The sequence below is a fragment of the Mobula hypostoma genome, chromosome 4 (assembly GCF_963921235.1).
Source record: "Mobula hypostoma chromosome 4, sMobHyp1.1, whole genome shotgun sequence".
Taxonomy (NCBI): domain Eukaryota; kingdom Metazoa; phylum Chordata; class Chondrichthyes; order Myliobatiformes; family Myliobatidae; genus Mobula; species Mobula hypostoma.
In genome coordinates, this window is record NC_086100.1 from 128,804,926 (window position 1) to 128,820,075 (window position 15,150).

The following is a 15,150-nucleotide window of genomic DNA, read 5'->3' on the forward strand; positions in this document are numbered from 1 at the left end:
TTTATTGTGCAGTTAGACTTACAGCTGGAAATTCCTATCTCAAAAACAGGAAGTTGTGCAATTATAGAGCCCATGAGAAGGAACACAGTATTCTTGATTGATGGATCAAATTATTCTTGTGTTCCAGACAGACCCCAGACTTAACTTGTGTGTGTGTTTTTGCCATTGCTCAAACCTTGAGGTTTGCTAAATTACCTCTACAATTTCTTCTGATTTTCACCTCATATTTTGATCCAGCTGCGAATCTTTCAACTGTAACCCTGCCTCTAGGTACCTTCATCATCCAGTTTAAATACTTTTTAAATGTTTTCTTTGCTCAAGCCACTACTCTAATGTCCTTTCCTAACCTCCTCTGTAAAATACTGATGGAAAATGTAGAATTATCTCAACTTCAGAGTCATCAGTTCTTGCATCCAATACACAGACAGGAACTGGTATTGTCTAATTCCTCTGCAAATGGAGACACATATAGACTCCATGACTCTCCAAGCACCTGAGCTATGATTAAAACTATTATTTTATCTCCAATTCCTAAAGACTAGAGAAAAGACGAGGATCAGACCTTCTGCAGAAATTCATAGGAACCACTATCGCTGATTGCTGTAGCTGGAAGTTGTCACCTGCTTCAAAACGACAATAACTATACCAGTGCCCAAGAAGAGCAGGGAGAGCTGTCTTAATGACTATCGTTCAGCAGCATTTACATCTATAGTGATGAAGTGATTTGAGAAGTTAGTTGTGGCTAGAATCAGCTCCTGCCTCAGCAAGGACCTGGCCCCCCCGCAATTTGCGTATCACCACAGAAGGCCTACATGGGCACGATCTCATTGGCTCTCCATATGGCCTTGGGTCACCTGGACAATACCAATACTTTAGTTTATTGAACAAGAGAAAATTTGCAGATGTTGGAAATCAAAGTAATACACACAAAATGCAGGAAGAACTCTGCAGGCCAGGCAGCATCAATGGAAAAGAGTAAAGAGTCAACATTTTGGCCTGAGACCCTTCATCAAGACCGCTATTTATTGACTACAACTCAACGTTTATCATCATCATTCCCAAGGTTCTGATTGTAAAGCTCTAAAACCTGGGCCTCTATACCTCCCTCTGCAAATGGATCCTTGACTTCCTAACTGGAAGACCTCAATCTGTGCAGATTGGAAATAACATCTCCACTTCGCTGACAATCAACAGTGGCGCACCTCAGTATGCTTAGCCTACTGCTTACTCCCATGACTGTATAGCTAGGCACAGCTCAAGTGCGTCTATAAATTTGTTGATGATACAACCCATTGTTGGCAGAATCTCTGCTATTGATGAGAGGGTGTACCGGAGCGAGATATACTAGCTAGATAAGTGGTATTGCAGCGACAACCTTGAACTCAACGTCAGCAAGACCAAAGAGCACATTGTGGACTTCAGGAAGGGGAAGACAAGGGAACATACACCAGTCCTCATAGAGGGATCAGAAGTGGAGAGAGTGAGCAATTTCAAGTTCCCAGGTGTCAATATCTCTGAGGACCTAACCTGGTCCCAACGTATCGATGCAGCAACAAAGAAGACATAGCATCAGCGATATTTCATTCGGCGTTTGAGGAGCTTTGGTGTCATCTAAAACTCTTGCAAATTTCTACAGATGATAATGTGGAGAGCATTCTAACTGGCTACGTCACCTTCTGGTATGGGGGGGTGGGGCTACTGCGCAGGATTGAAGTAAGCTGCAGATAGTTGTAAACTTAGTCAGCTCCATTATGGGAACTAGCCTCAGTAGTATCCAGGACATCTTCAAGGAGCCATCCCTCAAAAAGGTGGCGTCCATCATTAAGGACCCCCCCCTCAGCCAGGACATGCCCTCTTCATCAGGTAGGACGTACAGAAACCAGAAAACACACACTCAATGATTCAGGGACAGCTTCTTTCCTTCTGCCATCTGATTTCTGAATGGACATTAAACCCATGAACACTACCACACCTATATTTTTGCACAACTTATTTAATTTAACTATTTAATATATATATACTTAGTGTAATTCAGTTTTTTCTCTGTTATCATGTATTGCATTGTACTGTTGCTGCAAAGTTAGCAAATTTCATAACACATGCCAGTGATATTAAACCTGATTCTGAATCTGATTCTGTATTCAGATGGTGCCAAGCTGTGATTTCTGTCAAGATGGTGATTCAAATATATTTGTTCTGTTAGTTTGTAGGGATGATTTTGGGGACAGAGAAGTGAGATAGTGGTCAGATTATGGTCTATGGACAGGGATGTAGAAGAGTTAGAAGTCAAGCCTCCATTCTGTGCTCCACACTTGAAGATCAATGTTGTGAACGGGTGATGAAAGGCATCTGGAGCCTATGCCTTTGCTCCGGGTTTGTAGCCCACCAACCTGAACAGCTGATGAAGGACATCCCCAGGAGTCAGGCTGCCCCAGTTTGCTCCTGGGATTGGATGTCCATATGAGCAGGAGGCACGGGGAGGCATGAGGGTCGATCACTCGGCATGCCCGGAGTTTGAACCTGCAGATTGAAGCCTCATCATTGGCTAGTGCGTGGGTCGATACCTTAGATCAAGGCCAGAGGGAAAATCGGAAGTCCAGAAGTCAAAGTCCAATGACTGAAGCCTGGAGACTGGAGACTGGAGGCCCAGAGGGTTGCAGGGCTGTTGGTGGGAATGGGAGGAGGAAAAGGATTTGTTTTGCTATTGTTGTTCTATTGCATGCTGTGTTCTGTTTTCTTGTGTTCCATGCTGTTCTGCCATCATTGTTGACGCCAGAATGTGTGGCAACACTGGTGGGCCCTCCCCAGCACATCCTTAGCTGTGTTAGTGTTAATGCAAATGGCACATTTTACTGTCTGTTTCGATGTACATATGGTAAGTAAATCTGAATCAGAACAACTAATGCTGTGGGAGCAAAGGCCCTGTGAAAAGTCACTTTGGTCTTAATCTTCCCTATAAGGATATTTGTTCCCGTTTTCATCCTAAAATGCCAGATGCATGAGTTAATATGCTTTTGTGTACTATTACTAGAACTGAAGTCAACAGACTTTGATGAGAGAACATCATTTTCCATTAACTACCGACACCTCACACCCCTCCAGTGATAGGAGAGGAGTCCCTCTGAAATCCCAGAACACCCAGTCCATTGCAAAAAGGTATGCCAAAACCACATTAAGGAAAGCTCTGTAGAAGAGACTCAGGTGATCCTGTTTTTAACAGCAAAGAACAGTGGAAGAGTTAATGTAATAACAACAATGTCCAAAATAAACAACTTAACCTGTGTCCCAACAGAAACAATTTAGGAACTGGTCCTTCCATTCTATTCCATGGGTTACCTTGACCTCATATAAAACAGAGAGGAATTTTAGGTTTTATTAAAGTCAATGGTGAATAGATTTGATAGGTTATTTATCAAATTTGAGTGTCTCACTGTCAGCAAACCTGACTACAGGGGGAGGAACATACATCAAAGTTGCTGGTGAACGCAGCAGGCCAGGCAGCATCTATAGGAAGAGGTGCAGTCGACGTTTCAGCCCGAGACCCTTCGTCAGGACTAACTGAAGGAAGAGTGAGTAAGGGATTTGAAAGTTGGAGGGGGAGGGGGAGATCCAAAATGATAGGAGAAGACAGGAGGGGGAGGGATAGAGCCGAGAGCTGGACAGGTGATAGGCAAAAGGGGATACGAGAGGATCATGGGACAGGAGGTCCGGGAAGAAAGACGGGGGGGGGTGACCCAGAGGATGGGCAAGAGGTATATTCAGAGGGACAGAGGGAGAAAAAGGAGAGTGAGAGAAAGAATGTGTGCATAAAAATGAGTAACAGATGGGGTCCATCTGGGTAGCCTCCAACCTGATGGCATGAACATCGACTTCTCTAACTTCCACTAAGGCCCCACCTCCCCCTCGTACCCCATCTGTTACTCATTTTTATGCACACATTCTTTCTCTCACTCTCCTTTTTCTCCCTCTGTCCCTCTGAATATACCTCTTGCCCATCCTCTGGGTCACCCCCCCCCCTTGTCTTTCTTCCCAGACCTCCTGTCCCATGATCCTCTCGTATCCCCTTTTGCCTATCACCTGTCCAGCTCTCGGCTCTATCCCTCCCCCTCCTGTCTTCTCCTATCATTTTGGATCTCCCCCTCCCCCTCCAACTTTCAAATCCCTTACTCACTCTTCCTTCAGTTAGTCCTGACGAAGGGTCTCGGCCTGAAACGTCGACTGCACCTCTTCCTATAGATGCTGCTTGGCCTGCTGCGTTCACCAGCAACTTTGATGTGTGTTGCTTGAATTTCCAGCATCTGCAGAATTCCTGTTGTTTACAGGGGGAGGAAGCTGGAGGCCCAAGAGCCAGTCTTTATCAGGAAACCAGAGGTGGAGAGGGTCAGCAACTTTAAATTCCTCAGTGTTATCATTTCAGAGGATCTGTCCTGGGGTCAGCACATAAGTACCATTACAAAGAAGGCACAGCAATGCTTCTACTTTTTTCAAAGTTTGCTAAGATTCGGCATGTCATCTAAAACTCTTTTAAACTTTTATAGATGCATGGTAAAGAGTGTAATGATTGGTTGCATCATGACCTGCTATAGAAACATAAATGCCCTTGAATGGAAAAGCCCAGTCCATCACAGATAAAACTCTCCCCATCACTGAGCACATCTACAAGGTGTGCTGTCACAGGAAAGCAGCATCCACCATCAAGGACCCCCACCATCCAAACCATACTTTCTTCTCGCCGCTGCCATCTGGAAGGAGGTACAGGAGCCTCTGGACCCACACTACAGGGTTCAGAAACAGTTATTACCCCTCAGCCATCAGGCTCATGAACTAGTGGGGATAATTTCACTCAACTTTACTCACCCTCATCAATGAACTGTTCCCATAACCCATGGACTCGCTTTCAAGGACTCTTCATCTCATGTTCTTGATACCTATCGCTTATTTATTATCATTATTTTGTGTGTGTTTCTCTGGATTTGTAGTATCTGCAGAATCTCTTGTGTTTATAATTTGCTGCTCCACTGCAAAGTTTATTCTGACATCTTCCCACTTCCAGTCCTGATGAAAGATCTCGGCCCGAAACATCAACTGTTTGTTCATTTTCATAGATGCTGCCTCATCTACTGAGTTCGTCCAGCATTTCATGTGTGTTGATCAGGATTTCCAACATCTGCAGAATTGCTTGTGTTTATTACTTTGTTTTTTCCTACTGTGTTTGCATAGTTTGATGTCTTTTGCACATTAGTTGCTTGTCCGTCTTATGTGGGGCTTTTCATTGATTCTATTGTGTTTCTTTGTATTTACTGTGAATGCCCACAAGGAAATGGATTTTAAGGTAGTTGTGGCTTAATGGTGGCCACAAGTACTAAGTACTAAGTACTTGCATGATGGATATAAACAAAACTAGCCTCAAAACTAACTTGTAGCTATGCTAGAAGATCTCTTGGTGCCATTTAGTATTTATTTAGACCTGTACTCAGACTGGGAGAGATAGCATTTTAATAGTCTTTTTGGAAGTGCATATTTGTGTCATTTTCAGATTAAATTGACAATTGCTTTCTGAAATTTCACAATGACAATGCTGAGAAGACTTTTCATGTCACCTGTGACAGTTTAGATCCATGAAGGATAAATTAACCCCATTTATTTCACTGGAAGGTTTAGCGGTACATTATATCTATTTAACTCAACAACAGTTAAATAAAAATGGCAATCAAATGATACAAGGCAAACACAAATGCTTTTCTCAGCAAGGGTTCACTTTTCATGTATTACTATATGGATGGAATACAAACTTAGGCTGAATAATGCCAGGTTTGCACAGACAGGTGCCTCCCAGTCTCCACCCAGCTAACAGGAGTCACCTGCCACACATTTCCAACTCATCACCTGCAGCCTATTTAAACCCAGCTCTCATCCGCAGTCCTTGTTCAACCATCTAACCAGCCAGCCTCAAGTAGTTGCTCCTAGCCTTCAGTTACCTTGTTGCCTTGTTGTGTTCAGTATCTGTTCTCTTTTGCTTTGTGGCCTTTGTGGCTTGTTAATTTGCAGTTTATTATTAAAGTGATCGCTCACTGCTAAGTCACTTCCAGTGTTCTGTGTCCGGGTCAAGTCTCCTCCTGAAAGGATAAATGAACCAGGACTTGACCCGCAGAGTTTGCCCCCTTAAAAGAAGTCATCTATTGACAGAAGCACATGATCCATAGGCAGTAAGAAACCACTGAACATCTGTTTGCCACTTTCAACCAACTCTCCATCTCGATAGAGCAACCCCACACTAGTCAATCTCCTCTTTTGGAGCCCTGGAGTCCAGTAACCAAATGCTTTGACAGATTCAAACCAAATGCTGCAACTCCCTGTCCTAGTATGATATGCACTTCAAGCTGCAGCCATCTCTGTGTTCTATGGACCATCAAGAATGTCTTTGTCATCTCTCTCTTGACTGGGCGAACTCTGACCTGGGCTACCACTAACTTGGACAATAAAACCACCATCTACAACAAATGAGCTATTCACTGCTTGGTTGCATTGGCTTTTCAACCATCTGGGAAGTGGGGGGAAGGCGGCAGATCGGAAGCTTCATCTTTGTCAAGGATCATGCTCGGTGCTGGATTACACCGTGAAATTCAGGACCCTTGTGGTGCAGTGTGGCTGAACTGTGGAAGTATTACTGGTCCATTACCATCATGTTCACTAGGAGCACTTGAAAGATGAGCTGTCTACCCAGGAGATCTCCATCGACCTTGAATGCCTCATCACTCTGGCTCTCCTTATTGAAAAGTGTCTAATGGAAAGTCCCACCAGATCACCAGCCAGAGCCCCAGTTCCATTGTCAGAACCATTTCAGGCTGCAGTATCCTCATTAGCAATGCCTCCAGAAACCATGCAGCTAGGGAGAGCTTCCTTACCACCCCCCTCCCCCTGCAGCGAGTGAATGTGGGTGGAGAAACAACGTTCACTTACTTCAGAGCAGTCAATCACTGCAAATGGAAAAATGGCACCGGCAGGTAGAGGTGAGGCCTTCTATCTGGTAAGCTCCCCTCCCAAGCCCCTCATAGCTCTACTCACTCTCTCTGTCCTCCTCCACCCCCCAATGACTCTACACGCACAGGAAGCTCTGGTGGATTCCAGCACAGCAGGCAACTTTCTGGACTGAACTCTGTGTGTGCATCTTGGACTTCCTACCAAGTGTATCTCTGCATCTCTGCAATTGACAGATGTCCCATGGGGGTCTGGGATGGTCAGAGCATGCACGCAGCCTGTGCACGTGAGCATTGGAGAGCAGCGTGAGTCCATCTAATTCATCCTTATCGATTCACCCAATACTCCTCTCATCTTGGGTTACCACTGGCTCTCCACTCACAAGCTCACTTCAGCTGCTCATCCAGTTCACTGCTGGACTGGAGGTCCACCTGCCAGTCCATCCGCCTGCAACCTCAGTAGACTTCACTCTGAATCCATGGAGATGGAAGAAATGGTTGATCTCACCAAATTCCCACAGGAATACCATGAGTTAGCCATTGCCTTCAGTAAAAGGAAAGCCAGCACCCTGCCACCTCACAGTCATCAACATCCTCCCAGACACTACCCCTCCTGAGGTCTTCTGTTCTCCTGAGAACCAGGCCATGAATAATTATGTCACTGAAGCACTATAGCATGGCTTCATTTAACCATCTCAGTCCCCAGCTGGTACAGGATTCTTCTTTGTCAGAAAGAATGATGGGAGTCTCTGTTTCTGCGTCAACCACTGTGGATTTAACAAGACCACCATTACCAACTGCTACCCTCTCTCTTGATGAATAGTGCTTTCAAAACACTGCACAGGGCCCAGATCTTCACCAAACTGGATCTACGAAACACCAACCGCATTAGAAGGATGAGTGGAAGACAGTATTCATAAAACTCACTGCTAATACTTTGTGATGCCTTTCGGACTTTCCAACAGTCCATCTGTTTTCCAAGCCTTCTTTCACAAATTCCTCTGAGGCATGCTACACAGGTGTGTGTTCATTTACCTCAATGACATTCTTATCTTCTCCAAGGATCCCCAAGATCATGTATGTCATGTACAATCAGTCCTTCAGTGTCTCCTCAAAAACCAACTGTACTGCGGGTTAGAAAAATGCCGGTCCCACACCCAAGTCATTTCCTTGCTGGGTTCCATCATTTATGGACCCGGAACCAGTGCGCATGATTGTTGAATGGCCCTGTTGGCTCTCTCTCTCTCTCTAACAGTTACAGTGTTTCTAGGGCTTATCAAACTTCTACACCCATTTCATCAGGAACTACACCTGAATTGCCTTTCCTCTCACCTGCTTCAAGGATAGCCTGGTTTGCTGCCGCGGACCACGTTTTTGAGGAGCTTTAGAGACGTTTCACCACCGCTCCCATTCTCCTCTGCCCAAACCCCTCCAGATATTTTGTGGTAGAGGTGGATGCATCTGATGTAGACGCCAGGACCATACTCTCTCAGCAAAGACCAGAGAGGAAAGCACATCCTCTTATGCAAGTTCAACTCTACAGAGTACCCTTATGGAGTAGGGGACAGGGAGCTACTAGCCATTAAATGGGCCTTAGAGAAATGGCTGATAGGAAACACCAAACCCTTCCTGGTTTGGACTGACCACCACAACTTCATGTCCATACAACAGACCCGCCAACTCAACTGACGTCAGGTTTTCTGGGTCCTCTTCTTCAAGCAATTCAAGAACACTAAGGTGGATGTCCTGTCATGACAGTCCAACCCAGCTGAAATGGAGATTGACCCTTAACTCATCATTCCCTCCTTCCAGATTCTCACTCTGATCACCTGGGATCCTGAGAAGCAGATCTGCCAGGGCCTACAGTAAAAGCCTGCTCCGGCCAACACGCCAAACAGTCTCATGTACATTCTGGTGGTCATGCGCTTTGAGGCACTCTCGTGGGCCCATTGCTCACACCTCTCTGGCCATCCAGGTGCACAACAGACTCTGGCTTTTCTGCTCCCAATGTGCCCAGCCCAATTCTTCCAACCAGCGGCTGTCTGGGTTCCTGCATACCCTTCCGGACATGCAATGCCTGTGGTCCTACATCTCCCTGGATTTCATCACAGGTTTGCCACCTTCCGATGGGGCCTCAGTGATCTGGAAAGTGGTGGACTGGTTCTCCAAGGCAGCCCACTACATTGCCATCCCTAAGCTTCTGTCAGCCAATGAGATGGTGGATGTGATTCTCCAGCATGTAGTTCACCTCCATGGTTACCCTCAGGACTTTGTGTCAGACTGGGGCCCACGATTCATCTCCCGCTTCTGGTGAGCTTTCTGCTCCCTCCTCCGCATTTCAGTGAGTTTGTCCTCTGGCTATATTCTGCAGACCGATGGACAGTCAGAGAGAGCCAACCAGCAAATGGAGAAGTCTCTGTCATGTTTCATGGCCTCTAACCCTTTTGCTTTGAACCAGCCAGCCTCCACCAGTTGCTGCTCGCCTTCAGTTACCATGTTGCCTTGTTGTTACATATCCACTCTCTCTTGTTTTGTGTCCCCTCGTGGCTATTTATTCTGCAATTTATTATTAAAGTGATCTTTCATTTCTAAATAATCTCCGTTGCTCTGTCTTTGAGTCATGTCTCCGCTACATTTTCAGATAAACAAAAGCAAAAACACTGGCATCATGCACAGGGACTCAGTAAGAGAATTATCACTCATCCAGGAGATTTTTAGGGAGTGCCTGTCTTTCAAGGCCTTATCCATTAAGCTGTGTATGAGGAGGCTTTGGATTAATAAATAAACAACTGTTGAACACCTTTGCTCTGTCTGCTACAAAAATCTCCCAGTGGCCACCTATTTCAAATCAACTTCCCATTCCCATTCTGACGTGCCTGTCCATGGCCTCCTCTACTGGCATGATAAAGTCAAACTTAGGATAGAAGAGCAACACCTCGCATTCCGCCTGGATAACCTCCAAAACATCTATTTCTCTGACCTCAGTAAATTTCTCTTCCCTCTCTCCTTCTCTCTTTTTCCATTCTCCATTCTGGTTACTGTTCTCTTCTCCTCACCCACCTATCACCTCCCTCTGGTTCCCCTCCTCCTTCCCATTCTCCCATGGTCTACTCTCGTCTCTTGTCAGATTTCTTCATCTTCAGCCTTTTACTTCTTCCGCCCCTCCTCAACTGGTTTTACCTATTAATGTCAGCTTGTACTGCCCCCACCCACACCTCCATATTCTGATTTCAACTTCGTTCCTTTCTACTCCTGGTGACAGGTATTGGCCCAGAAACTCGGTAGTTTATTCCCCTCTATAAATGCTGCCTGCCTTGCTGAATTCCTCCAACATTTTGTTTGTGTTGCTCAGATAAGCAGCAGATTGCCCTTTCTTAGTGGTATACTTTAATTCCCTGTGGGAAGTTGAGAATGTGCCAGTTTAGATCCATGCAGTTTATATGGCCCCAATCATTTCAATACAGGGAGGCAGGTTAGAGCAAAATTATATCCGTTTAATTTACCTCAGTTAAGTTAAAATAACAATCAAATACATCTAATTATTTTTTCTGTGACTATCAGTGTCATGGTTTGTGTTCAGCATTTGTTGAATGTTATTCATTATGAGTCAGAGACATTCATAAACATTCAAAAACTTTTGGTGATGCAGGGCTCAAACAGCTTTCCAGGCCTGTCCATGGGACGTCATTGTTGTCAGAGGGCCAACTCTTTACATTGTATCCACAATCAGCTCTGATCTGAGTATAGAGATCAAGCTATGGGCAAGAGTCGAGCAGTGTCAGCTGCTAAGTGCTCCCAGGAAATTCCAGTCTGGAATCACATCACCAATAATCTGTGGAATCACAGAATTTCATACACAGCAAAAGTCCTTATTCCTATGGAAGTTTTGTGAGAGACTCTCATAATCCCCACCCACTTGATCAGGCATCACAGCACAATTTTTTTGATATTGAACTTGCCAATGAGCATGAAGCTATCCACAGCAAGATTACTTGCCCCAAAATATCTCTCTCATGCTGCATGGTAAAGATGCCAAATAAACCCTAGTTGTACCTTCAGTTCAGGACTCGATTCTTCATCTGAAGTTTCCTCCAATGGATGTCGCGGGGAATCAGGTGCACCTTGACCAAGGCAGTCAAAACATAATTGGGGAATCAGTGAGAGGATTGGTGGCACCTGATAGTACTGTTGACAATGGCTTCTGTCAGTTGATTGACAATTCATCGCCACGTTGGATTTGTCATGTTTTTGTGAATATGACAAAACTGGGCCAAATTACCAAGCCTGATAAAACAATGAACCTTAGATAGACAGAGATTCTTGCTATTCCTGAATGAACTCGGGAAATGGTCACAGGATCTATAGAAGTAAGGCAAAACGCAGTGAAGTCATGGATCCTATAGAAATTAGAGGAGAAAGTATTTGGTGCTCTGAGACAAATTAAGGTGGGTAAATCTCCAGAGTCTGAAAGGTGTTTCCTTGGATTGTGTGGGAGGCAAGTGCCGAAATTGCCGGGGCCCTATCAGAGATAATTAAATCATCCTTATCAAAAGGTGATGTGCAGGAGGATTGGAGGATAGTGAATGTTCTTTTGATGCTTAAGAAAGGCTGTAAAAATAAACCATGAAATTATAGGCCACTGATCTGGACATCTGAGTGGGAAAGTTATTGGAAGGTATTATAAGGGACCAGATATGAGTACTTGGATAGATAAGGACTGATTAGGTATAATCAGCATGGCTTTGTGCATGGTAGATTGTGTCAAGCAGGTTCAGTTACTCTGCATTCAACAGGAGTTAGTAAACTGGATTAAACATTGGCATTGTGGGAGGAGCCAGAGAGTGGTAATAGACTGGAAGACTGTACCCATAGGACTGCCGCAGGGATCAGTGCTGGATTCATCGTCATCTGTATCAATGATTTGGTTGATAATGTGGTTAACTGCATCAGCAATTTGTAGATGACACCAAGATTGAGGGTGTAGTAGACAGTGAGGAGGACTATCAGAGCTTGCAGTGGTATCCAGACCAGCTGGAAAAATAGGAAGAAAATGGCAGATGGAATCTAATTTAGACGAGTGAAAGATGTTGCACTTTGTGATGATCAACCAGGGTAGGAGGAGTACGGTAGAACAAAGGGATCTGGGAATACAGGTCCCATAATTCCATAATTCATAATTCATTGAAAGTGACATCACAGGTAGATAGGGTTGTAAAGAAAGTTTTTGGCACATTGGCCTTCATAGATCAAAGTAAAGAGTACAGAGATGGGATACCTGAGGATATAATGAGAGCAGTGGACAGAGGGGAACAGATGGACGTTATTTACTTGGATTTCCAGAAGGCGTTCGATAAAGTGCCGCATAAAAGTGCCCATGAGATAAGGATGCATAGAGTTGGGTATAATGTAATAGCATGGATCGAGGATTGGTTAACTAATAGAAAGGAGAGAGTTGGTATACATGAGCGTTATTCTGGTTGGCAATCAGTGGTGAGCGGTGTGCCAAAGGGGTCAGTGCTGGGCCTGCAACTGTTCACAATATACACTAACGATCTGGAAGAGGGCCCCGACTGTAGTGTATTTAAGTTTGCTGATGATACTAAACTGAATGGAAAAGCAAATTGTGCAGAAGATAAGGAGAGTCTGCAGAGAGATATAGATAGGTTAAGTGAATGGGCAAGGGTCTGGCAGATGGAGTACAATGTTGATAAATGCAAGGTCATCCACTTTGGATGGAAAAATAGAAAAGCAGATTATTATTTAAATGGTAAAAATTTGCAACATGCTGCTGTGCAGAGGGACTTGGGAATATTTGTGCATGAATCACAAAAGATTGGTTTGCAGGTACAGCAGGCTATGAAGAAAGCAAATGGGATGTTGGCCTTCATTGCTAGAGGGATTGAATTTAAGAGCAGAGAGGTTATGCTGTAACTGTATAGGGTACTGGTGAGGCCGCACCTGCTAGTCTGGTCTCCTTACTTGAGGAAGGACATACTGGTGCTGGAGGCAGTGCAGAGGAGGTTCGCCTGGTTGACTCCAGAGATGAGGGGATTAGACTATGAGGAGAGATTGAGTCACCTGGGGCTGTACTTGCTAGGATTCAGAAGGATGAGAGGAGATCTTATAGAAACATACAAAATTATGAAAGAGGTAGATAAGATTGAGGCAGGAAAGTTGTTTCCACTGTTGTGTGAGACTTGAACTAGGGGACATAGCCTCAAGATTCGGGGGAAGTAGATTTAGGACGGAGATGAGGAGGAACTGCTTTTCCCAGAGAGTGTTGAATCTGTGGAATTCTCTGCCCAATGAAGCAGAGGAGGTTACCTCAGTAAATATACTTAAGACAAGGTTGGATAGACTTTTGCATTGTAGGGGAATTAAGGGTAATGGGGAAAAGGCAGGCAGGTGGAGATGAGTCCATGGCCAGATCAGCCATGATCTTATTGAATGGCAGAGCAGGCTTGATGGGCCAGATGTCCTACTCCTGCTCCCATTTTTTATGTTCTTTTCTTCTTATGTTATGTTGAAATTATATTAGACATTGGTGAGACCTAATTTGGAGTAGTGTGTACAGTTTTAGTCACATACATACTGGAAAGATGTAAATAAGGTTGAAAGAGTACAGAGAAAATTTACAAGCACGTTGCCGGGACTGCCAAGGTAGAAGGGAAGATTGAATAGGTTAGGACTTTATTCCTTGGAACGTAGAAGATTGAGGGGAGATTTGATAAAAGTATACAGAATTATAAGGGGTTGAGATTTTCCGCTGAGGTTGGGCGGGACAACAACTAGAGGTCATGGGTTAAGGGTAAAAGGTGAAAAGTTTAAGGGGAACATGGGGGAAGCTTCTACACTCAGAAGGAGGTGAGGGTGCGGAGCAAGCTGCCAGTGCAAGTGGGAAATGCGAGCTTGATTTCGGCATTGAAGAGAGATTTGGATAGGTACATGTACAGCAGGAGTATTGTCAGGGTCCAGGTCAATGCGACTAGGCAGTTTAAAAGGTTTGGCAGGCACTAAATGTCCCAAAAGCCCTGCTTCTGTGCTGTACTCTTCTATCACTCTATGAATCATCAGAAATTATATCAGATGATCGGCCTCTTTCCTCCGCATAGAACAGTTTCACGGAAACTCTAATTCCTATCCACCTATTCTACTGCATGGTTGAGTAAACAAAAACAAATCGTAAAGACAATTTAACAAGAATGTGGAAAGTTACATATCAGCACATTGCTGAGAAGAACAGACTGAGATAGTCTGGTGGTGTGTGTCTAGTGTGCTCTGTTTGCGCATGTTTGTGGGTATCGCATTGATAGTGCTGCTGGTACAAGGTCTTTCTATTATACCAATTTCAGTCGAGAAAACCACCAGGAAAGGGAAGAAAAATGCACACAGAACATTAAGTTTGTACAAACAGAATAGATACTAATAAACAGAGGAAAATAGATACACATTATGACAAAAGATGAACAAATAAAATAAGCTATCCTTATAACAGTAAAAAAAATGAGGAAACAATTTACAAATACACAACAAAGGAATGATGAGGTGGAATTTTTTTGTTAGGAGAAACTCAGTTTTAAAAGATTCTTTTAAATAGAAACAGTAAGAGACAATAAAGCAAAATAAATTTGAGAAACGAATGGGAAAATACCTACCAGGAGCACGGAACGTGAGATAACAAATTAAATAATGGAAATCAAAATAGCAGCAGGTAAACTGCTTGATTTGATTAGACTGAACTACGCCCACATTCTTTGATGCCCTGAGGCAGAGAGAGTGGGCTTTCTGCTTGTATCTCTGTAGCCTTATGAGAACTGCTCGCATTTCCTCGAGGAGCTTTAGGCTCTCTATGTAAATATGTGCCAACACACGAGTCAAAAATCTCTTTGTTGCTGCCAACACACACTCAAAATGTGCTGGAGGACCTCAGCAGGCCAGGTAACCTCTATGGAAAAGAGTAAACAGTCAATGTTTCGGGCCGAGGTTCTCCAACAAGATTGGAGGAAAAACGATGAGGAGTCAGAGTCAAACTACCTGGCCTGCTGAGTTCCTCCAGCATTTTGTCGGTGTTGCTTGGACTTCCAGCATCTGAAGATTTTCTCTTGTTTGTCCTAGTTACTAACGTTCAGACTAATTCAAGTGTTGGACTCCTCACAGAATCCAAAGCTTCCTG